General features: G+C 36.4%; 1 long non-coding RNA gene across 1 annotated transcript; it reads right to left on the bottom strand.

Moving 5' to 3' along the window:
* Positions 1-2,051: 2,051 nt before the first annotated feature.
* LOC112659891 (uncharacterized) lies at positions 2,052-25,311 on the bottom strand. Its single transcript, XR_003136564.3, has 4 exons — positions 24,775-25,311; positions 12,255-12,426; positions 8,361-8,426; positions 2,052-2,248 (listed from the first exon to the last, which is right to left on the bottom strand). It is a non-coding gene; the product is annotated as an uncharacterized LOC112659891 (long non-coding RNA).
* Positions 25,312-26,717: the final 1,406 nt, after the last annotated feature.

Raw genomic sequence — 26,717 nt, 5'->3', positions numbered from 1 at the left:
CCCCGGTCCCTCTTCCAGGTCCTTGCACCCGAACCCTGCCAGCCCTCTAATTTCCAGCCCTCAATGACCCTACTCCAATTCTCCCTGCCTCATGCTTTTGCTCATGTTGAACTTTTGCTCTGCAGAATTGTCACACTTAATTATCCTATACCAGTTGTTTGCTAGCTAATAATAATGCCCATGAGAGTTGTGGTTAAAATCCTCTTGTTCACTGAAATATTAGTGCCTAACAGATACCCAGCACGTAATAACCAGTCAATACTTCCAAACAAAGAAAACATAATTACAGGCTCATTTTTCCTCCTTCTGGACTTTGTAGGAACTGTAAGACAACAAGCAAAACATAAAAGTAACAGTGATGTTAGTAATACTCAAAACCACCTTCTATTGAATACCTGTTGTGACAGGTGTCATATACATTTACCCCTGATCCTTACAACCCTGTGAGCTGGACATTACTGTCCTCATTTTCAGAGGGGAGTACTCAAATCATTACGTGTCTTGTTGAAGAAAACATAGCTTGTTAATGCCAGGGGAATGATTTAAACCTCAATTTGTCTGGCACTATTTCACAAGCTTGTGAAGCTACAGGAAAAACACTTCCTGAAATGAAGAGGCTCAAAAGAGTAGGTGGAAAGAACCTTGAGTCCTTCTTCACAAAAAGTCCCTCAGTGCTGTTTCTTATGAGTAAAAAGCTGACTCTAAGCGGACACTGGCCAGCCTTCCTCTTCCTCCCCTAGCATGCACAGAAATGAGAAGCAGAGGAGGCTAAACATAAAATGCTCTTTTTCTGGGTCTGTGCAGTGCTGACTGCCATTCACTCCAACACTCTGCGGAAGTTCTCTGGTGACTCTCCCCACCTCACCTGCCTGCTCAGGGGGTTTCCTTATGACCCTATTTGGTTACATAATATACATGAGCTTTTTTTTAAAAAAAGTAGACATTTTTCTATATTTAAGGATTATCTAAACTAATCGTGAAATGGAACTATTGTCCATTGTACAATTCTGTATGCATTTCACAAGTTCCTGAGTACCGATTAATTTAACAAATACTAGTTTAGGTGCTTAGCAATCCAGAAACTCTCAATATAAACTCTTAAAGATTTACAGTCTAATGAGGCACTGGGGATGCTCAGGGCTAAATATATTGCATACTTGCTATTTGCTAGGTGTGGATCAAGGCATGATTTTAAGTGTTCATTCATATATGCCCTTAAAACAGCTAATATCATTCCCAATTTACACATGAGAAGACTGAGGCACAATCAGAATGTTACACGGGTACTTTAATACAAACAATATGATTGGCATCACAATAGATTTTGGTATTGCATAGCAAGGGGGTCTAACAGAAAATCTGATGATTCTAACCAAAACAAATCATGCCGATTGACTGGTTTCTTTGTTCTTCCTAGATGACAATGACTGCTAAGTTATTAACAAGAAAATATTTCCTCCTCCTTATCCAATACTAGAATCTTCATAATATGCCAATCGCATGTCATATAGGTATGTCCATTTTGTTAAAAGCATCACATTTATTTTTTAAATGACATGTAGGGTGATAGATTTCTGCACCACTAAAATGTTAAATAATATTCAAAATCTCCTGAAGTTATTTAGATGCTATCTTTATTTAATATACTCATAAAATGCTTTTCAAGTATGCTTTTCAGAGTGTCTAAAATAATTATTTGACTCACGCCAGTCGTTCAGACATTCAGTGGTAAATAAAATCAAATGCAATTATGTGAATGGGCATAATTTTATTGACAGAGGGGTTTAGGCTAAGCCAGAGAGCTGAGGACAGCATTTTGGCTCCAGAGTTGGTCAGATGCTCTTTTTTTTTATGATATTCTGCAGGCTTTGGAGGAGGCTGTGGTAGAAAGACTCCAAGATATGAATTTAACCCCTGTATTCAAACCCATCAAAAAACCAGCAGAGAGATAAACCATCTAATAAGGGTAGAAACAGTGGGGGGAAAATGCAGCTTAATGTCTGCAGGGCGCTCTCTAGGCGATGATAAAGAAAATCACGGAAGTTTAGGGATTGTGGATCTAAAGTTGATTTATTAAACAGTCAGAAGATTTTTTTGCACGATATACTAGCTGTTAATGCATAAAAAAACCTGCAGGACTTCTCTGGAAATGTTTCTGTATTGATTTCATCGTTGCTTGAGTCAGATATGGATGTTTTCCTTTTATGCAAAATGCTGATGTGTACCGATTTGTGACTTCAGGAATTCTCTGTAGGGCATGAAAGTAACCATATTGTAACAGTTTGAAATTGGAAGAACCGCATTTTCCATTTATTTTCACTTACTCAGCAACAAAGCGCTAAAGGCCAATGACAATCCTTCTCCTTCCAACTCATCTCATCCCCAAAGACAGAAAACAAACACTTGTGTTCTTTGACACGTTGGATCCATTTCTTGGACTTTTACCCCTTATTAGCACTGCATTAATTCTTCCTGCTTCTGGATTCTTTCTAAAAATAGCTACTCCTTAGAGTCCACTGTTTATTTATCGAGAAACATTATCTCCCAGAGAAAACAATTACCAGGTGATGTTCTAACAGGTTATGGGTGATATTGATTTGAAATGTTCCATTTGCAGTGTTCAGTAGAGGGTTAAGTAAAGGGACAAATTAAGTTGTGCAGTCAGTTGAGATTTATAATGCATATATGGTCCATCCTTCTTTTCGAGAAAGGCTTTGCATTTTTCCTTTACTTGTGCACTTTTAATTTCTAGGACCTATGTCAGTGTTTGTGTACATCTTCATCGAGAATGTCTTTGTGGCAGTTGCGGACATTTAACAGGTAAGCCACAGTGATTCTAATCACATCTCTGTATCTGTAAAGCAAGATGGACCTTGTCCTAGTCTTTGAAAGTCAAAAGGTCAAACTGTTGAGAAAGGGGATTTCCTTGATGGGTTTGATGTCTAGGTGCTGCTTGTGACAGTTCAGCATGTCCACTGCTTAGTAAAAAAATGACTGAGCCTCCATTCATTGGTCCTTGAGTGAGTTGACTCGACCTGGATGCATGGACATTTTGTGTCCTTGATACTCCTGAGCCATTAGAGCCCAAAAATGCAAAGATAAAAAAAAAGAAGAAAGCACAATGAGCCAACTACCTAAGCAATAAAAATTTCTTTATATACATGTGTGTATATATCTATTTGTATATGTATGTATCTATCTATATATCCATATCTATCTTTCTATATATAGATCTCTCTATCATCTATCTATCATCTATCTACATAAACAATGGTAGCAAGGGAGTATGGCTGCAGGAAATGAACTAAATGTAACGCTCTGAGTTGGACTGATATCTTCAGGTTGACTCTCTTCAATTGCAAACATCATATTAGATTCAAGGGGCACACTCCTTATACCCAGTAAAGATTTGAATCCAGGGAAAGGCAAAGTTTAAGAGTATAAACTATCCTGGGCTCAAACCCCATTTCTGCTCTTGCTATCTCTATGATCTAGAGCATGTTACTTAATCTTACTGAAATGCCTTAGATAGACTTACTGAAAAGCGGGTAGCAATCACAATATCTACCTCATAGAGTTTTGGTGATGAGTAAGATAATCCATATGAAGTGCTCAGTTCGGAGTCTGATAACATTAGGTAAAAGCTTGGTGAGTATTGCGGAACAATATATTATTGCATTAAACAAAACCATTAATTGATTTCTGCTTACCACCATACTTTAGTGATGAAATTTTTTAAAAAGAAGTTTTTATTAAACACTGGAATTTATTTTTCTGAGGCCGCTGTAATTCAGAAACTATTTGTGTTCACTTATGTAAGATGCATACCTGCACACAACATATAAATCAAAAAGAGAACTTAAAACTGTGTGTGAATCTGTAGTTACTTAAAAAGAAGCTTAGCTAAAGATACAAGAGCATCATGTCTGAATTCTCGATGATAATAAACATGTTGTAAAGAAAAAATAAGGGGCACCTAGGTGACCCATTTGGTTAAGCATCTGCCTTTGACTCAGGTTATGATATCAGAGTCCTGGGATTGAGCCCTGCATTATTGGGCCCTACTCAGGGAGGCATCTGCTTCTCCCTCTGCCCCTCACTCTGCTCATACTCCCTCTCTCATGCATGTGCTCTCTCTCTCTCTCAAATAAATTAAAACCTTAAAAAATAAAGAGAAATATAAATGTATCAGAATAATACAATGATATATTACTCCCTTTAATAGTGATGGTGAATATGAAATCTATTTAACTTTAAGGGTCACTATGTTTTAGATATTTATTTAGAAAACAACTCACAGGGACACCTGGGTGGCTCAGCAGTTGAACACCTGATGCCTTTGGCTCAGGGAGTGATCCCAGATTCCCAGGATCGAGTCCCACATCGGGCTCCCCACATGGAGCCTGCTTCTCCTCCCTCTGCCTGTGTTTCTTTCTGTGTCTCTCATGAATAAATAAATAAAATCTTTATTTAAAAAACTCACAAATTAATAGCTAAATTGAAGAAAATTATGAAGTTTTACTCAGATTGTGGATTTCTACCATTTAAAAGGCAAATATAATTATTTATAATTTATAGTAAATATTGATACATTAAATTTCTATTATTTTATTTTTATTATACTATTCTATTTTTTAAAAAAATCACTGTTTCCACCTTTCCATTAAACTTTCCACATTTATTTTAGTCTTTTGTTCTCTCTCCTTTCTCCCTATTTGGAATCCCTTTTTTAAACTTGCATTATTGGCACACCTGGATGACTCAGCGGTTGAGCATCTGCCTTTGGCTCAGGGCGTGATCCCAGGTCCCGGGATTGAGTCCAGCATCAGGGTCCTTGCATGGAGCCTACTTCTCTTTCTGTTTATGTCTTTGCCTCTCTATCCCTCCCTTTCTCTCTCTGTGTATCTTTCATGAATAAATAAAGTCTTAAAAAATAATAAATTTGCCTTATTTTTGTAGTTCTCCCTAAAAACATAACATGCACTCACAAAAACTTTAGAGCTAATATTCATCAGCCTCCTTACCAACAATAGAGGAAACAAACCAAGAAAAAAAAAAAAAAAGAAGAAGACTGAGGAAAAAATGTACCTCAGAAGGAAGAAGTAGAATATGGATTTGAAGATGATAGAGTCTGTATCAAGTGGTCAAAAGGCAGAAACCACACCAGCTCCAGAAGCAGAGAGCATATGATATGAAGAATTGATGGCTAGCCATAAAAAGATAAAAACCAAAGATATTGCAGAGGTCCAAATTCTGGAAGCAGCGACCATGCCTAGGGCTGCTAGGGGGAAAAGCAGGAGGCTGGAATTAGGAAAGCTTGTGAGCCACTAGGGAAGCATCTGGCTCTTCGGCTGTTGTAGAAACTACAAAGTGGATGTAGCTGCCTCTGCAGGATGGCTTTGCCAGCGCTGGATGACTTGAGGTCCCAGAGACAACCAGGGACAGGAGAGCTGCGGGGAGCCCAGGAGAAAGAAACAGGAAAGAGCCAGTTCCCCCTCTCTGCCCCAGCCTTGCCACCTCCTCCTTGCATCTCCATCCCAGAGTCCAGCAAGGAACTAGCACTCCCAAAGCAGAAGCCGGGTGTGGGGTCCCCACCCTGCCTCCCAGGGCAGCACAGATAAGAGTGGGTTTGGCCCTGACAAAAGCTAGTAACTTGATTAATGAAACCAACTGCACCATAGATCTCTGTACCTGCATGGCAAATCTGATCCTGAGACTTCCTGTCTGGGGCGGGGGGGTGGGGAGCGAGTACAGTGATGGGGGTGGGGGGTACAGTGATCATACTTAGAAATAAGTGCAATAATTATTTTCAGAAAGATATTTCCTGTTTTTGTTGTTGTTGTTGTTGTTGTTGTTGTTTGTTTTTTGTTTCCGCTTTCCGGTTCTCAAACTACTTCCAAAACAGTTCCTGGCTGCTGAGCTTGGGTGCTAAAGATGCTGATACTTTATAATCAAGTTCAATAATGCTTCCTCCAAGAGAATGTCATTAGAAGCAGTTTTAGTTATTCAATATTTGTGACAATTCTCATATTGTGTGCCTTCCTGAATGCCAGACGTTGCCCTCAACTGGAAATGTTGAAAATTCCAGATACATATATTTTTTCCTTCCTTCCTTCTTCCTTCCTTCCTCCCTCCCTCCCTTCTTTCTTTCCTTCCTTCCTTCCTTCCTTCCTTTTTCTTTCTTCTTTTTCTTTCTTTCCTCTTTCTTTCTTTCTTTCTTTCTTTCTTTCTTTCTTTCTTTCTTTCTTTCTTTCTTTCTTTCTGATTGAGGCATGCTGGCTGTGGCTCCTCGTGTCTAGTGCTTCAGAGCTGCAGGCTTGTTGCTCTCTCAGGACAAATTCTGTTGTCTGATTGATTGTTGCACGGCCCTTACTGGGGAAACTCTGGCTTCCCCGGTGTCTCAGTCTTCTCTTCATGGCCAAATGATCACTCAACTGGACTGCATTTGACATCCTGTCTGTCTGCCAACCTCTGCAGTCTGGTGCAGTCAAATCTAAGACTAGGCAAGCCACAAGGTGAGTTCAAGTTGAACATTCTGAAGAGGATAGTTCAGACACTGGAGTTAGCCAACTTCAGAGGCCCCTGTCTGACCAGGTAAAAGGCAGGATCGCCTTGTCCTCAAAACTCTCCCATTTTCAGCAGTCCACTGGGGGTCCAGCCTCAGAGTCTAGTTTGAGGAAGGGCTGGAGGGTTCCTACAGGACTCCAGCTCTCTCCCAAGCTTGTTATTATTCTCTTCATTAATTCTCAGACTGTCCTAGGGGAGCCCTTGTCCACCTGCCTCCCCATGTTCAACTGTGCCCTGGCAGCAAGACCTCTCACCTGAGGTGAGGTCTCCATGGTAGAAGCCAGGATAGGTCTACCCAGCTACATCCCTGTTCATTTGGCAGTCTTGCTGTTTTCTACCTGCAGTCCTAGGACATGTATCTTTTCTCAGTCTTAAATCTCATGCAAGACGTCAATACACATTTGAAATTTTAAAAATATAAATGTCTGCAATAAAAAAAGAAAAATGTGACCATGTGGCCAGCTCCTCCCCAACAGAAGGTAAGCGGTGTGCCTTTGAGGGTCCTGGGCACCCGGACTCTTCTGTGTACCCCCTTCTATCATTATGTGAGCACTTTGGATTAGGCAGGTCCTGAGCATAACTATCAGTTGTATAAACAAGGTCTGCAGCATTATTTTAATTATCCATTAGGGTGTTCACTCAGAATTATTTTGGAAATATTCTTTTTTTATTTTATTGAGGTAAAATTGGTATAGTTGCTGGTGGATCTCTCCCTTGTAACAATGACTGTTCTCTGGCCTCTGTAGTCTCTCCTGATTTTTCATGTCTTCCAGTAGCCTTCTCCAGCCTGCTGCCAGCCAGTGAGGAATGACGTCTCCTCTTATGGTCTTTTTTTTTTTTTTTAAGATTTTATTTATTTATTAATGATTTATTCATGAGAGACACACAGAGAGAGGCAGAGACATAGGCAGAGGGAGAAGCAGGCTCCTGCAGGGAGCCCGATATGGGACTCGACCCTGGAACCATGAGCTAGGCCAAAGGTAGATGCTCAACCACTGAGCCACCCAGGTGTCCCTTCCTTATTCAGGTCTTGATTCAGGAGATGCATCTTCTCATTTCTGTGCCACTATGAAGGCTACCCTCCATCTCTACCCAGGACATTTTCATTTTTCATTTCTTTAAAAATAAAATGATTCTGTTGACATTTCAGTTGAACAAATAGCTGATGTTTATGAACTCCCCACTGATACTTTAGATGTGACCTCAAACCTTTTCTTTTACCAGTGAATACTCTGGAGACTCTATTTTTTACTTTCATTTTTCATGAAGTTTGGAGTCCTTTGAAAATATTAAGGGGATATATTTTTTTAAATCTATCAACAATTTTTTTTTTTTTTTAAAGATCTTCTTTATTTACCTAAGAGAGAGAGCGAGCACACACCAGTGGAGGGAGGGGCAGAGGAAGAGGGAGAAGCAGACTCTACACTGAGCAGGGAGCCTGACTTAGGACATGATGCCAGGACCCTAGGATCATAATCCAAGCCATAAGCAGACGCCCAACCAACTGAGCCACCCGGGTGCTCCTATCAACAAATTGGCTTTCTGTACTTTAACTTAATAGCAAATTTTATTTTATATATTGTGATTATACACTGATCTTTAATTTTCAAAATTCTATCACATACTGTTTTCTATTTTTCAGTCTTCCTATCCCAGAGCCCAAGATAGCTTTTTAGCAGACCTAAACATGAACAAAAATGCCAAAGAACAATGTGACCTAATTACAAATGCACCACCTACAATGATATAAAAATTGGTTTAAAATATGTTCAAAGCTGCATCATTAATCTTACCCTAAAAAATGCAGAAAATCACAAGCCTCATATTGGTAGGATGGAACTCTGGGATCATTTCCAGACCTAAGGAGAAAAAAGAAGCCTTATTTCCCTCCTCACCAGTAAGTCATCAGGAGAGTTAGAGTCTCCCAGTCCAGCTGAGGACCTGCATTTCCCTAGGTCATCCTCCCATTAACTACCAACAATAGACATAGTTCTATAATTCAAACAATGATACACCGAAACTGATATTTGGTTTCCAGAAACCACACCCTTTACTGAAGAAAGCCTTAGGATATTATCATCATTTATGAGCATAAAAATTCAATTCCATTTTTTAAAAATTACCAAAACAAGGTCTGCAGCATTTTAATTATTCATTAGGGTATTCACTCAGAATTCTTTTGGAAGTATTCTTTTTCTTTATTGAGGTATAATTGACACATAACATTATATTAGTTTCAGGTGTACAACATAATGATTTGATATTTGTATACACTGCTAAATGATCACCACAATAAGCCTAATTACCATCTGTCGCCATACAAAGTTATACATTTTTTTTCTTGTGATGAGATGAGGATTTAGGCTCTTGGTAATTTTCAAGTATACACTACATACTATTGACTGCAGTCACTATGCTTTACATTACATCCCTGTGACTTATTTATTTTATATTTGGAAGTTTGTGCCTCTTGACTTCCTTAACCTGTTTCACCCATCCCCTCCCTAAAAATGGCATCCCCAGTCTTTACTCCCCGACAGCACCTCTGCAGCCCCTCTGTGTGGTAAACCTGAAGCCTGCTCCTCAGGCTCAAGCTCCAGGATAAGCTAAGAGGCCTTTGTTACAACAAAGCTAGGAGTGTGTTTCAATTTGCTGTCTATGTAGGGCCTTGGGAGTGACAGCCTGCTAAGTACAGTCATTCTGGTTGGTATAGTCCCATAGGACACAGAAACACAATCCCTGCCCCCAGTCATGGCCACCAGAGCCAGGCCATCAAGGAGACAGACACCCCAGCTAGTCCCTGTGCCCCCTACTTTAGTGCAACAGCAAGAAAGCACAGGGATGAGGCCTGCCCCTGCCTTTAGCCAGACAGCAGGAGACTACAAGGATGGCGGTTGCCTGCATGAGCTAGTCAAGCAGAGTCCTCAGGGGCCTCTGCCCCTCTGGCAGGCTCTGTAAGATTAGCAAATGGGTCTCCTTCAGATATAGTCTAGGCACTTTTCCAACTACTGCTTTTATGCTGAGCCCTGGGGTGAGTGAGTTGCCTGCAAGCCCTAAAGAGTGGTATCTCAGTCCTCTATGACCATTGGGTCTCCTGGACATAAGCCTTGTGGTTTTTCAAAGTGAGACATTTTGGGAACTCATCTCTCCAGTGCAGGCTCTGAGGGTTGGAGTGCATGCTTTGGAACACAAACCTCTTGCTCCTGAGGGAATAACTCCTGTTGTGTGAGATCCCTCTCAATTACAGGTCACCATACAAGAGTAGGTTTTGGGCAAGACCATCTCTGTCCCACCTACAGACCCACCTTGTCCCACCTTGTATTCTTTGTTGTGGAGGAATTGTTCAGGTAGTCTTCAGGTCTTTGTCAGAGGGAATTATTCCTCAAGTAGCTGTGCATATGGTGTGTCCGTGGGAGTAGGTGAGTTCAGGATCTTTCTATGCTGCCATCTTGGACTACCTCCCAGAAATATTCTTTCAATAATACTTATTATTGTATAGTTTAAAATTTTCAGAGGGCACAGGATTTTCCCCTCCTTTACTGGAAAATATTTCTTTCTAAGCTATAAATATTACAATCTTAACCCTGATAGATGACTTCTGATAATAGAAGAGACCCATAAGATAGTTTTTCAAAAGAGATATTTACCAATATTCCCTGGGAACGCTTAGCATTTAAATAATTATACTTTTATGTTGATTTAAATGAAGTGGCTGAGACTCAACTGTTTTGACCTATAAAGTGGCCATTTCCTCTGGTTCAGCCTAGCCCTGTGCCTGGTCCTACATGCTTATGACATCCTATAAGAGACAGTCCTGCAATGTGCATTATCTTCTTTGATCCCTAAACTAGTCCATTTTATGGTAGGGAAACCATTACTATTTCCTTTTTACAGATGAGAAATCTATGCTTTAGAAAGATAAAATGACCAGGCCTGGATCATATCACTTCAAAGAAGCAAAGCTGGTACTTCTGGCTCCAGGCTCTACACTCCCTGCAGAGCAGGGCCTCCACATCTTGGTGCATGGGTTGTGTTGGCACAAGGATGCTCAGCCAGGAAGGTGGAGAATGGAGGCTGAAATAGAAGCAGTGATCTCTCTGCCCTGCCCTACGATGGGGTGCTCTTTTCTAGTTTACACAAAAATCTGGTCATATGTAAACAGAAAGAAAATAATTTCCAGATGGTAGGACTAATCTTTCATAAAGTGCTCTCATTATTAAGGTTTAGAGTTGTTTTACCAATGGAGAAAAGGCTGTTGAGCTACTGTGTTACATAGAGTGGTCCTCTTGGTTTGTTACAACTTTATTTGTTAACTTCTTAGGGGCATTCGTGTTGTGTAAATTACCATCTCCCATGATGAGGAGCTGAGAAGTGTGGTCAGCAGAATTCATAAAGTCTCCAAATTTCTGCCCCCAGGTATACATGCCCCATGTTCACCTCCCCTTGAGTAGGGACAGAGCCTATGAATATGTCAGGATAGTCCCTTCTTGATTGCATTATGTTATATAAGTGTCTTTCTTAGTCTCTTGGATGAAAAAGATTCTCCTGCTGGATTTTATGAAGTAATCTATCAAGTTATGAGAGCAGCATCAGGAGCTGGGAATGACCCTTAGCTGATATCCAGTATAAATAAATAAACAAACAAACAAACAGGGGTCTCAGTCCTACAACCACAAGGAACTGAATTCTGTGAACAACCAGAGTGGTTGGAAAAGGAACTGGAGCTCCAAAAGATATTGATTTCAGCCTGGTAAGACCCTGTGAAAAGAACCCATCTGGTCTGTACCTGGACTCCTAACCCACGAAACTATGAGATAATTATTGTGTCTTGTTTTAAGTCCTTAAGTTTGTGTTAATTTGTTATGCAGCAATAAAATACTAAGATAGGGAGAGAGTGCATCAAATTTATTAATGGTTCAACTACATGGGGATCAGATTAAATTATGTCAGTATTTGTTCTATTCTCTTAAATTTAAGCAATATATGTATCTATGTGATGGGAATGGCCCATAACCCACTATTTTAAACACAAAAGTGATATTACATCAGCATATACTTTTTACTTATTCAGTCTCTCTAAAACAACATAAAAATAGATCTTCTATGATTGGTACATACACATATTTGCTGTTTTAATTATTATTTGTAAACTATGTAATATAATGTTTTTGTTTTCATTTCATAATACAGAAAGTTTAAAGAAATGCAGTTTTGTTGATTTAAAAAAACATAAAATAAAAAATTGCTGGGTTATAATATTAGATTTTATTGACATCTCTATGGTCCTGTTTGTGTGTGTTAGTTCCACATTATAGATGCATACATTAAAACATAAATTACTTGAGATAGTGTGCTGAGAACTAGTAATTGGCAATATTGGATTATGAACTTTTCTGACTCCTAAATTCAAGATTACTTGATAATGGCGCACCTACAAAAGTAAAACAAAAGAATATATAAAATAACTATAATGCAGAAATCTAGAGTTTTCCCCACAATAGCAAAACTAGCTATAAGATATTATACTTTGATTAGGAACAACAATAATGGTGAGTGTGGTATATAAACTGGTCTCCTCCTTAACTATGTTAGAACTTCAGATGCTTGGGATTAATCTCTTAAGAGAATTTTCCTGGTTCTACTCCTTGTTAATTGTCCAGAATAGCATTTTTTTTTTTTTTTTTTACCTTATTGATGCTGATTTGAGGAAGTCTTGCTTCTTCAGAGTTCTGAGCTTTTTGCTCATTCTTTCAGGAGATGTTTTAACTTGTCTCAAAGGTTTTGGAGTCTTTCCTCATCTACTTTATGATCTGGATCCTCCCAGAGGGTGCCAAGGACATACTGGGTTTGATCACAGGCCTGTCCAGTCCAGGTTCCATTGTTCACAATGAGAGGTGAAAGTTTGAACATTAAACTAATAAGCTATGTCCAGTTTTTGTTTGCTACATATAAAGTATGCAAAATAAATGATTTTATCTATAGAAATCACTTGCTAAATATATAAATGCTTAATTACTGAATTTTTTTTCATAAATTAGGTATAAATTATATCCCATTGGTTACTGGGAGGTAGTGTCTGTAATCAACCAGATAAGAGATATCCATACACAAGTGCTTAAGAATTATAAGTTACATATTATACAGAAAAATATAGGCCAGAAGAAAACAGCAATATTTTTGCATTTTTCTATAATAAAGTGGATACAATGGATGAGCAAGAAATAAACTCAAATATTTTATTTTATGATGACTTCAATTAGTTCTGGAATAATGGACTTCCATTTGAAGCATTTACATCAAAAATAAAATCAGGTCTTTAAAACTTGGAGGGCTTTAAAAATTTTGATTGCTAGTCACTTAAATTCATTTTATATATAATGGTCTAACCTACCATAATCTAAAATAAAATATAATTGATTATCTTGTAATCTGTGAAGAAAATGCACTACATAGTAATGTTCATAGAACGATAACAATTCATGTAAAAAATTCTGGTGGAAGAAAGACTAAATATCAATATTGTTTTACTTTTAGTAGTAAAAACATAGATTATTTTTCAACTTTTCTATATGTTCATTTTATTCCATAAGGAGTACTTATCATTTCAGTAACAGAAAACTCAGGAATAATATTTGGACCTCTAGAAGTTGTTGTTGATAAATAAAAAGGAAGAGACTTTGAGAAGTCACTGATCTGGGGTATGTTCTACATAAGCAGTTTCTGGATTCCAGGTCAGTGAGTCTTTGGTTTCCTTATTTATTGACTTAAAGAAAAAAAAAAAAACAAAACAAACTTCTCACAAAATGTTTTTACCTCTTCTCTGGTTAGTTTGAAATATGATCTTATTTATTAGTAAATCAACCTATAATTATCTCCATTATCTTTCTCATGGTTTAGCCCAACATCAACTATAATCTTGCCTAGTATAAAAATGGTCTCCCCACATGTACTCTTGCTCACCTCAATTTTTAATTCATACTACAGAGTTATTTTTACAAACACAGACTGTAAAGAAATAGATTTCTATTGACCTTAATTGAATCCTTACTATAGTCTAAAAGACTATCTAGCCCCCTTCATACCTCTTCAGTCTCATTATAAACGACCCTCTTCTGTTTCCATAATCCAATCACGCTGGACCTTTTGCTTCAGGGCTTTGCATCATAAATCTTATTTTCCTCTCATCTTGTTCCTTGTTTAAAGTCTATTCTTTCAGTTCTCAGTTTTTATGTCACTTCTTCTAGGATTTCTACATAGATCCATACTTGACCCTTAGACAAGGTCAGCTTGCTTTCTTTTAAATTTCAATAGAACAAGTTAGACCCTCATTATCTGTCATCCCCACTTGACTATCTACTTAAGGAGGGCAAGGTCCTTAATTCCTTTGTGTTGCAGTCTTTCCCCCAAACCTACAACAATGCAGGCACTACAACAGGGCATTCACATAGCCCACACTTGAAAATACTTGTTGAATAAATGATGGATGGGACTGCTTTGCTCAGATGGGACTGAATCGGTTCCTATATACCAGCTGTCCCCAGTGTGCCTGCTCCTTTGCAAGCTGGAGGCCTTCTCCCAGTTATGAAAGAACACAGAGTAAAGACAGAGAAATAACTTCCCACTCCTCTTTGTCCTAACATGCCCTGAACCATTGCTTTTTTTATAAACTGTTGGGTCCTGGTCATTTTGTGTCAGGAATAGAGTAGTTTTTCTTATAACCCCAAAGAGATTCCGCTTTCTCTGTATTCATGAGGAGAATAGGGCTAAGTGTGTGTAATTGCTGGCTCTGGTCCTAATCAGAAGCTTGGAGAACTAAAAAACCCATGACATATTTCTTGTCTTCTGTCTGAGAATTTTCGTATTGACATCAATCAGTGGTCAGCTGAAAAACTGCAGACTGTGTGGAAAGGGGCTGGGGATGGAAGAAGGAATGTTAGTACTTCATCCAAAACAAATTTCTCAATTGTTTGACAGTTGTTGAGCAATAAGAAAGATGCAGTCAATTTGTATGTTTTTTTTCACTTGTGACCTGAAGTCTTTTGGCAAGGCACCATGCTCGTCAAGAATAGTGGAAGAAACATTGCCATGGTTTCTTTAAGGCTTTAGGGTCTAAAGAACACATACAAAAGATACAAAGGGAAGGTAACAGTATTAATAATATCATTAACATTTAGATATAGCTCTGCTTTTGTATGCTAATGTAAACCAACAAGATCAAATACCAAGATGATTTTTAAGCAAAGTTCCATAAGACTAATAATGTTGAACATACCACACAATACAAAAGATTTATCTGTAGCTTGAGTTTTCCAGGGATTCTTATTTCTATATCTCACTAACTGTGGCCTCAAATAGGGTTTGAGGGATATAGTCCAGCCCCAGAAGGCATCAAGATCCAAAATAGAAGGTTTGAAGATATAGTCCAGCCCCAGAAGGCATCAAGATCCTCTGGGTTCTGCCATAGGCCTGTTCTGTCAAATTGTTCACACAACTTTCTTCTGAGAGGCAGAAAATTGGAATGATTTACATGGTAAACTCTTAGGAAAGAAACATGTGAACTGTAAAAGCAAAGGACTATGAAGAACTTGGAGACGATGAGCTCTTGGAGATTTTTGACCCTACTTGCAAACTAAAAAGTTAGCCTGCCATGGTTTCATGGCTCCCGGGAGAAGACACGAGACTCCTGGGTCAGAGACAAAGGACTTTAGCACTGTAACCAGCACAAGTGTCATGGTTGTGTTGATGTCCCTTGTCCCCCAATCCTATAGAGGTGATACTGAAGGACCCCGTTAGATTCCACACACATTGTGGGTTTGTGTCACAGCCAAAGAACCCAAACTCAAGAAATTGGAATATCATATAAGAGGTTGCAAGCATGCCTGCCCTTTGTACCAGAGCTGGACATTGCCACTCATTTCCAAAACTGGGAAAGATAGTCCCTATGCTCATAAGGAAGGCAGAAAAGTAAGAAAGCCATGGATGATTGTGAAGTAAATTAAGGAGGAAAGAATAGTACATTTTTCTTTTTGTTCTTTTATCTGTCTTGGCTTATACACAGAAAACAGAAATCACTATGATTTTCTATTTGTGTTACACTGATAAAATTAAACAATCCTGCACAGCACCACTTTGCTCATGTGTAAAAGAAAAACAATTCTACTGGAAGTTGTCATGTTTGTTGTGTGTATCAGGGTGAAACCTGTGAAAAACACTTCCTTTACCTATGGGAAGCTGATACCTCATAAACATGTGGCCCTTTCCTGCAGAGTGTAAAGATTGGTAAATAAAGAGCTCTCTGATAGAAAAGTGCTAATCCCTGTGAGGTCAATGAGTCCTTTGAAGACACCATGGTTCTATTCAGTGCCCTGGAAGAGTTCATTAACCCAACACAAATAGACCATTTACTTCTACCTAGAGGATCATGCTAATTAAATTGCTCTGTTTACCCACCTACGTCACAATTTTCTATGAATACATGAATGTCTTGAGTCTCATTCCCAACGTCTTTGTTGAAGGCAAAGATGATTACAGATTCACACTCTCTAACTTATACTTCTGCTGTAGATCCAGGCTTCCCTGGACGTCCTCAAAACCAATTTTTAGAATATTTGTCACAAAAGTGTTATACTTAGTAAGGGTAGCCCAGATGGAGAAATGTTAATGTTTTATATGTTTATAAATGTTTGCAATAGTTATGTATGGGCAAGTTTTATTATTCATTTTCTTCTTGCTAAAATTCAAAGAGATCATTCTTCTTATGTTAGGCTAATTTCTACATCTGTGCTGTCTATTCCATCCTCGGGAATCTTAAATTGTAAGCAAGTCATCTCTCTTTTATATATTCAAACTCCCACCTGTGTCTCTGTCTGTCTCCTATCTCTCTCTCATTTTCTGTCTCTCTCTCAACTGAAGCTTTCCCACTGACTTTTCAGTATGGTCATGTCCCCTTCATAAAACACCAACAAAAATAATCTCAGGGCATCTTATCTCCTTCTGGTAAGTTTCTTCTCTATTTTCTCCACTTCAAAGCCAATGTTCTCAAAAGAATTATTTTTTTGTCATTGCCTGTATCTAGTCATTTATTCCAATATGGATTTGTTTATGAATCACCAAAATCATTTTCATCAATGTTAACGCTCATGTCCTGTTCACAGGATCTGAGATTTCCAATTATTTTTTTATGAGACTTCTCAACTTCAAAGTTTTGACTTTTTCTTTTTAAATTTTTCTTCCATTGGCATTTAGAGCCTACCATCTCCAGGTTTTAGTTCCTACCTTTCTGATCCTCATTTCTGGCTCTTTTTCAGGGTCAACTTCATCTACCTTGGATAAGAAATGCTGATCCTAAGGATTCTCTTTTTTATTGTATATTTTTATGGACTTAAAACATATCTGTTTATAGATGATTTATAGATGTTTTACCTATGTACAACTTTAGCCCAGATAGCCTCTGATTTCTGAACCCTTATCCATACACCTTTTTCTTTTTGAGACTAGAAGTTACCTACAACTAATAAAATTTTCTAGTTAAAACTCACTAATATTTTCTTGACCTCCCACTCCATGCTACCCCAAACACATCTCCACCTTATAATTCAAACCAAAAACCTTGAGTTGTCTTTGCTACCTTCCTTCCCTAAACTCATCAGCAAATATCATTTTCTTTCTTCTTCTATAGCTCTGACATCTGCAGTACTCCATTCTAGACCACATTTTCAATATCTTCCTCAAAGATGACCATAGTGGGCTCCTAAGTTGTCTATCTGCATTCACTCTGGTACCCCTCCAATCCATCATGAAAATAAAAATTTTCAACATGTACGAATGTCTGCCCCTCCCCCCAAAAAATCCATGTCAGACTTTTAGCCTCCCATTGTCCTTAGAGTATGCAAATTCTTGAGTATCATCAACCATCTTTTCTCCAGACACTCTGTCCATGTTCTTACTCTGTTGGGCTTTGGCTCTTTTAATCCTTCGTGTCATTCACACTCTTTTCTCCCCCATGGTACTTGTAACCAAATCATTGCCTTCCCTTGGAGGTCCTTCTCTTGCATTTTCACATACTCCCCTATAAATCATCTTTCAATTATCTGGGCAAGTGTCCCTTGCTCAGGAAAACTTGTTTCAATTCTTTGACCAGGTCAGTTTTCCCTGTTATGTGTTCCCAGAACATAATTGTACTTCTTTCTTGTAGCTCTTGTCAGAGGGGTAATTTTATATGTTTGCATGATGATTTAATGACTATTTGCCTCCTCCATCAATATAATCTGTATGGAGTTAGAGAGCTAGATCTCTTCTAATAGAGAAGTTAATCTATTTTTTTCTCACCAGGAATTATCACAATATGAGGCAATGAAAGGCACTTGGTAAGTGATTAATGGCCCAAGAAATGAAAAAAAAAAAACAAAAACAAAAACAAATGAAATCCCCCAGCAGGTTTGGAATAAGAGGCTTATAAAATAGAAGAGAATAAAAGATGATCAATGAGAGAAAGAAAAGTGGAAGAAGGAGAAAAAGAAAGAAAAGAACATTGAGAAAAGGAGAAAAGAAACTTGTTTGGTGAAAAAACAATTTATTAAACATTTGGTATGTGCTAAGTATTGTGTTAAGTAAGATACATTGCCTTTGAAACCAATCCAAAAGATGAACTATTTTAATTTCTGTTTTACAGATGAGACAACTGAGGCACAAGGGAGTTCAGGATAATAGGATGTGGAAATGTTATAATTTAAACCTTACTCTTTTTGAATGGAGTGAAATAGATTAAATTAGAATTTTCAAACCCAAAATTATAATTTTGAATTAAACATTTAGTATAACATAGGATGCCTAAAAACTTTTGAGAAGGTCTTTTGTGTGGTCCCAAGGTATGTATAAAAATAATCCATCATTTTAAGTAGATCAAGTGAAAAAAATCAGAAAAATAAATACTTAACTACCATATGATTCATTTTTTATTGTCAGAATAGTGTTTTTAAATTGTAAAATGACCATTTATGTGAGGTAGCAACAACTTTCTTCCAGTTTGATTGAGATATATTTGATATATACCTTTGTATATATCTAATGTGTATTAGATAATTTGATCTATGTATATATTATAAAGTTATTATCACAATAAGTTTAGTTAACATTCATCATCTCACATAGTTATAACATTTTTCTTATAAGAACTTTTAAGATCTATTCTCTTAGCAGCTTTCAAACATACAATATAGTATTCTTAACTACAACTACCACGCTATCCATTATATCCCAAACCTATTTATCTTATAATAGGAAGTGTATACATTTTGACCACCTTCACCCATGTTCCCCACCTCCTACCCTCTGCCTCTGGCAACCCTCAATCCTTTCTCTGTTTCTGTGAGTTTGTTTGTGTGAGATTCAACATATATATCAGATCATAAAGTATTTGTCTTTGTCTGACATTTTATTTAGCATAATGTCCTCAGAATCCATTCATGTTGCTGCAGATGGAAGCATTTTCTTTTTTATGGCTGAATAATATTATCTTGTGTGTGTGTGTATGCGTGTGTATTCCTTGAACTCTCTTAGTTTAAACATAGCCTTTAATACTTTTGTTTAATAATCTATACTTTCTATATGTTTTGTATGCAACATATCAATTTAGTATCACAATCACTCAATAAAGGAGATAATATCACTGCAAATTTGTAGATTTGGAAACTCAAGTGGAAACAGACTAACCTATCTGCCAGACATCACTCAGTAGGAGTAGAGCATGGCACAGGAACATTAACATAACTTTCTACCTCAATCCTTGCAGTTTATTGGAAGCTAGTTGGAGAAAATTGTTTAGAAGAAAAAGAAATTGAGCTTTCCTAAATGTTCAGAAGAAAAAAAAAACATAAATTGCTAGTTTAATAAGGAAAGGAAGATATTAAAATTTCAATAAGATTTTATTATTAACAGCTACATATTTTGTGATTTTAGAATTAAAAGAATAGAAATCAAAATAAACTTTGTTTTAATCCTAATTATTAGCATCCTATTCTAATTTTACTATTCTTGAGGCATTTTCTCAGTATTGTTAATTACTTTTAACAAGAAGCAGGTACTAATGGTCTGAAAAGGATACACACAAAAGAAAAGCTAAGTAAAACTTTCCTCACAATACATTTATTGTTATTAAAAAACAGCTGGAAGTCTAATAGCTATGATAAGAATACATTATTTCTAGAAAATACATAGTGTCTTCATTAATAAACCATGTCAAAATTTAAAACTTTGTCAGTTTGAATAACTGCATGTTTTTCACATTTATGACAAGCCTATGTCTCTAGTGTATATGCACTTTTTCCCCCTTATATTAATCAATTCTTAAAAGTCTCAGCAGGTCAGGTAATGTCATTGATTGCCTTGTTAGTTTGGGAAAACATCTTATTTCCCAATTTTGCAAATAATTTAGAAATCTCAGTTTTCCAGGAGTTAAGAATATGCCAATTCCATCTTTAGTCAGTGGAAAATATTTTCAATAAATAGAACAAAATCTGCCAGTAATGTCCCAGCTCAGAAACTAACTGGAACACCAAGTTAAGAAAGGAGAATAGAGGGAAAAGATGAATACAGACACATGCAATTTCAGAACCTCTACTTTGATGTCATTAAAATAAATGAGGATATGGTGAATTTCCTTTGCTGGTGTGTTCATAATGATCATATACTAGAAATGATTTTTTAAAATAGATTGAGATGTGCCCTAGTGGCTCAGGCAGTTAAGCATCTGCCTTCAGCTCAGGTCACGATCGCGGGGTCCTGGAATGGAGCCTCCTGTTGGGCTCCTTGCTCAGGGGGGGCAGTCTGATCCCTCTGCTGCTCCCCCTGCTGGTGTGTTCTCTCTGTGTGTCAAATAAATAAATTCAAATAATAAAATAAAATAAAATAAAATATAAAACAATTTAAAAAATAGATTGAAGGAGATTAAGGGAAAAAAGAAGTACTAACATGGAAATAGTGAGAAATGATACTCTTCTTGCTCCTTAATGCTTTATCATGACCTCCATATCAGCTATCTGAATTAGTGCACTTTATATCATCCATGTTTCTCACAAGTAGATATAATTTATGAGTTTTTCATGAACATGAAATATCTCTCCTTTATTTAGACCCTATTCAATTTCTCTGTCGAAGTTGCATAGTCTTGTACTTCTTTTGTTAAATTTACCCTCAGGTATTTTAATCCCTTTATTGCTATTGTGAATGAAATTGTTTTCTTAATTTCATTTGTATATGTTCATTACTAGTACCTAGAAATCTATCATCTATCTTATCTATCATCTATATATCATCTATCTATCTATCTATCTATCTATCTATCTATCTATCTATCTATCATCTCCTGTGACCTTGCTGAGTTCATTTGTTAGTTCCAATGTTTTTTTTTGTTTCTGTTTTGTTTTTTTTTTTTAATCGGGGAGGGCGGAGATTGCTGAGGAAGTTCTTTGGGATTTCTTTTTTAAGATTTTATTTATTTTATTTATGAGAAACACAGAAAGAGAGACAGAGACATAGGGACAGGGAGAAGTAGGCTCCCCACAGGGAGCCCAATGTGGGATGGTCCTGGGGCCCCAGAATCACTCCCTGAGCAGAAGGCAGATGCTCAACTACTGTGCCACCCAGGCATCCCTCTTTGGGATTTCTTTATATACAAGATCTTGTCATCTACAAATAAAAACAATTTTGCTTCTTTCTTCCAATTTGGAATTTATTTTTCTGCCTGCCTCTTCTGGCCACTAACATTTGCACAAGATTAAACAGAGGTAGTGAAAATCGACATCCTTGCTTTGTTCCTAATCTTAGGGAAATACATTTAAAATTTCACAGTTATATGTGCTATTAGTTGTGAGGTTTTGTTTGCTTAGTTTTGTTTTGTTTTGTTTTGTTTCTTTTTTAGATATCCTTTATCAGGTTAAGGAAATTTTCTTCCATTTCTTATCTGTTGAGTTATATATATAGAAATGGGTATTCAATTTGCTTTTTCTGTGTCTAGTGAGATTTTCATGTAATTTCTTTCATTTATTATAATAGAGTATATTATGTTGGTTGGAGTTCTTGTATTAGACCTTGCATTTCTGGTATGAATCCCACGTTGTCAAGTGGGATTAATCCTCTTTTATGTATTGCTGGGTTCAATTTACTAATATTTCATTGTGGAATTATGTGTATATAGTCATGAATGATATTGATCCATAAATTGTAATGCATTTACTTGGCTACAGTATCAGAGAAGTATTAACCTATAGGCTGAGTTGAGATGTCTTTCCTCTTTCTCTATTTTTCTAAAAAAAAAAAAAGATGAATTATAATTTCTTCTTTAAATGTTTGATAGAATTTACCAGCTAAACTGAGTTTTCTTTATAAGTAGACATTTTTATTACTAAGTCAGCTTTTTTAATTTAGAATATGTCTATTCAGATTTCTTGTTTTATCTTGAGTCAGTTTTAGTAGTTTATATTTTTCTAGGAATTTGTCACTCTAACTTGCTTAATTTATTAGTATAATATTGCTCTGAGTGATTGCTTATAATTCTTTTAATTTAAAGTCTGTAAGAATGTCCCTTCTTTCATTCCTAATTTTGGTAATTTGTATGTTTCCTTTTATCCTTGATATTTCTAGCTAACATACTGTCACTTTTATTGATCTTGTCAAAGAATCAACTTTTAGTTTCATTAATTTCTATATTGTTTCTGTGGTTTTTGTTCTAGTCCTTATAATTTTATTTTTCTTCTTGTTTTTGGTTTAGTTTGGTATTCTTTTTCTCCTTTTTTAAGTGGAAGTTGAGTGTTCTAATATAGGATTTTGAAGCCATAAATTTCCCTTAAGCATTATGTTAGCTTCATCCTACTTAAGCACTAGGTTAGCTTCCATCCCATCACAGAAGTGGAGAAGCCTCAGAATAAAATTCCAATCTACTCATTTGTGGAGAATCTCTGACAGAGGCATTGTTTGTTTATTACTTAAATGAGAGATACAATCTCTATAATAAAAGACTTTTGGTTAACCTAAAAATAATTTTATATAAAACTGCAATGCAGTATAAATATCATTACAAAGAAAAGGTCTGGATAAAATAGTCATGTTGTTAGAATATATCCATCAAAAAGGACTTTGATGTGCTTAAAAAAATTCTCCTAGCTGAAGAGTCAACTACTTTCTTTTATTTCTACTCAGGGAGAAAATATGCATATATTTGCTATTAGGAGAAAAAGTTGAAATGAATTATTCTATTTAAATAAGACTCATTGAATCCGCCTACATCAGGCTCAATGCCAGATATTGGATCCCAGTATCAAGGAACTCAAGAAACATTAAAGAATGACTATTTGAATAATAACAGAATGTTAAATATCACAAGGACATAGTTTTACTTAAAAAAATCTAATCATTTTGCAAAAAATTTTCCTATAGCAGGAAGACAAGATATTTCAAAATAAAGACAAAAACAAAACCCCTCAGAAAGTAGGATGGGTTGTTTTACTATTTTATTTTACTATTTTATTTAGTGAAGCAAAGAAATGAGTGAACAATCAAAGAACATTGAATCTCCCCAATTACCATCACCAAAATGTGAGCAGATAAAAAGAATCCTTCTATGTTAAGAATAGTCTAAACCCAGGGGTTTTCAGCTCTCAATAAAAAGACAATGATCACACCTCTACCTCCCTTTGTTTTTTTTCTTTTTAAAGATTCATTTATTTATTTGAGAGAGAGAAGAGAGAGATAGAGCTTGACCAGGGGGAGGGGCAGAGGGAGAGCTAGAGAAAGAGAGAGAAAGAATCTCAAGCAGATTCCCCACTGAGTGCAGAGCCTGACTCTGGACTAGTCTCACAATCCAGAGATCATAACCTGAGCCAAAATCAAGAGTCAGAAGCTTAACTTGAGCCACCCAGGCACCCTTCCACTGCTCCCTTCCATCTCGCCCTCTCTCCTTCTATCCTCCTTCCCTCCCTTCCTTCCTTTTTTCCTTCCTTCCCTCTTCCTCTCCCTTCTCTTGTTTTCTTCCTCCTCCTCCTTCTCCTAATTCTTTGTCTCTTTCCCTTTCTTTCATTTCCCGTTCTTTCATGAAAATAGAATGCTAATGTCTTGAGATGAATTATCTCAGACTTTAAATCAAGATGGTGGCACAAAACTAATATCTGAGTTAAAAGATTCAGGACAAGAAAGTCATAGAGCTTGACACCTATTCAGCCTAGTTCAAAGACTGGAAAATATTTTAGTTTTAAAGTTTCAAATGGTAAGCTTTGGTTCTATATTAAATAAAATACAGAAGAAGATTTTATTAACATGAAACAATTAAAGTAAAAAATACTTTGATGATGCTTAGATGTAAATATTATATACAATATTTAAAAGTTAGATTTACATTTGTAAAATTCTTCATTATTTTATTGTGTGGTTAAAATTCTCTAAAGTTTCATCAAAGAGATCTATTTTTTAGCAAATATATCTTGAATTTATAGGTGTACTATGAACCTGGTATCATAGTGTGTGTGGGAACAGGCACAACATATATAGGATTTGTGCCCTGCTGTAGAGGAGCTAGCAATGATATAGTGAAATGGCACTGCATGTGACAAAACTACAAATACTAGACAATGAATGGTAAGTAGCAAAAAAATGTTAAAAGTACTAATAAACTATGGATGGATGAGAGCTTTTCCATTTGGGATGGCAAAAAGTATTTTCAGCTTAAAATAATAAAATTAATTTAATTTTATTTGTATTCATTGGAAATTATGCTATTTTAAGCTCTTTTACTATCCTCTGCTGTAAGGTGGGGACAGGGACACTTTAGTGTATTGGTGTCTCTGATTAAATATGTAAAATTTAGTAAAATTAATGTACATCATTAAGCTTCCTTCTTTAGCTTAGAATTTGTTGAATATCTTGAATAATTAGTTCAACTTGGTTTCATATTTTCCCAAATAATTGTTTCCCAAACTTAATTTTCATTTAGTTTTGAAATCATAGTACAATTTTAAGAAAACTTTAACCCATATGTTTTTATTCACCAACTCTTAAATTGTTAAAAGTACATTATTGTTTTTAATAGATATTTTATGTTCTAAAGAAGTCTGTTGAGTTATTTCAATGACATTTTTATTCTCATTATAAAACATAACGATTAATTTTAACCAAGGATTACAAAACATTCTCGAGGAAAAGAATCTTCTCAGGTCTTACCTCTTTTCACATCTTCTTTCTTGAATGCACCATCACCACGGGCATAAGACCCCAAGTGCAGCCGTATAGGGTAAGAAAGAAGAGCTAGAAACAAACCAGTCAGGACACTTGTGGAGTAGCTTCACTTCCAGTTATAAGCAAAGAATACATTCAGATTTATGGCTAGATCAAGCAGGATTGGGCATGTTCACTAGGTTTGTTGTATATCTCCTCTGTAGTGATTCAAGTGAAATGACTGAGATACAATTAGTGATGGAACCATGTCAAAATACAAGATATTTATAAAGAAAGAACTCTAGTCAATTTGTAAGAGTGGTTGAATAAGATGAGAAGATCGATGGGTAATACTCTTGCATTCTTTGGAGAAGACACCCTAACAATCCAGTGGCAACAGGAGAGCTTCTATACTGAACCTATGAATTGGCATCACACATCTATCAATCCAATCACTGTTCAGTCCAAGGTAGCCACAGCTCTAGAGAAGGAACCTGAGTAAGAGATAACCAGAGGAACTACATTACATCCAGTTGAAGTAGGGAGTTGCTAACAACATCAGAACACAGTTCATCTAGAGATTCTAACGCAGCTTATCACTGAAATCTAGAAATCCATGATTAGGAAATAATTTCTTTGGCTAATTTATTTCCTCTAAAACCATTCAAACCATTCCATTAAAGGAAATCCAATAATTCTCAACCGCTGAACAGTAGTGATCACACTTATCAAAATCTTTTGAGGGCTTATGAGTTTTTATGGGGGAAGATGGATTATTTTTTATTTCAGAGTTTTGATAAGACTAGATATATTTGTAAAAAGTCTTTAAGAATGAAATAAATTTGCACAAGGTCCCATCTACATAGTTTAAAATAGACATAGTAGAAAGAAACTTTCTGCCATGCTTATCACCTAACCCAAAAGCAATCTGTCAGAGGAATTTTGTAGTTGGTTGAGTTAGTTATAATCTAATAAAAATCAAACTTAATATATTCTGGCAGAGTTCTGTTGGTGTGAGTTTTCATGAATAAATTTCATGAATTTTTTTCCCCTCTGCTGAAAGGTAAAATGGCAAGGTAGCAGTTAGATGTTGACCCATCTCTACTGGGATGGGTTTATAGTACACAAAAAAATGGTGAGTTTTCTGCCAAGGTTTTAGAGTTATCAGCAGAATACTAGAGGTGAAACCTCAACCTAGAGAAAGCATGTATGGCAAATCCCTAATCTATCAGGCTCATAATCGAAGCCTTGTATTATGAATGCCTGGATTTCTTTTCTTTTTTTTCTTTCTTTGAAATTCAGGATGATTTTAAATGTTCTACTGATGTATTGATGTATTTCCTCACTTTAGTATTACATCTTCATAAAGGAAGACATAATTAACATCCATTTTTACAGATGTAATAACTGATACTTACAGAACTACCTGAAAGTGTAACCTTTGAAGGAAGGGGAAGTGTCTGGCTCTATTCAATGATATTATAGTTCCTTCTTCCCTCCAGCAAATCTTTCTTTGTTTCCCTGTGTGAGAACCACGGAGATTCTTCAAGAGACCTTCTATGAAAGTATTTTTATGCTTTTCAGAATAAAGTTTCTGAAGTCCATTCTAGGGCCAGGTAAGAGCTCAGACTCAGGATGTGTAAAACTATCCATGGGATCTAATGTCTGAGTAGGCGGATAGATTCCTTTTTGCCCTTCTTCCTTATTGCAGTGGAATTGAACCGAAGTTGTAATTCTTGGAGAGTTCCAGAATGGTAAATGCAGTTCAAACCCAGATGCTAGCTGCTCTCTGCATGTTAAAAGGTAATTGAATAGGAGCAAGTACAAGTGCAATTGGATATGTAGGCTAGAGGCACTAAGTTGCAGCCTTCAAGAGGTCACACTGAAATGAATTTTTTAAAAGGACTATAAAATTGCATCTAAGATAGATGGGGAGCAAAAGCAATATT

The sequence above is a fragment of the Canis lupus genome, chromosome 35 (genome assembly GCF_003254725.2).
Source record: "Canis lupus dingo isolate Sandy chromosome 35, ASM325472v2, whole genome shotgun sequence".
Lineage (NCBI taxonomy): Eukaryota > Metazoa > Chordata > Mammalia > Carnivora > Canidae > Canis > Canis lupus.
The sequence above is the reverse complement of the archived record's forward strand: the minus strand, read 5'-3'. Positions and strand labels throughout refer to the sequence as shown.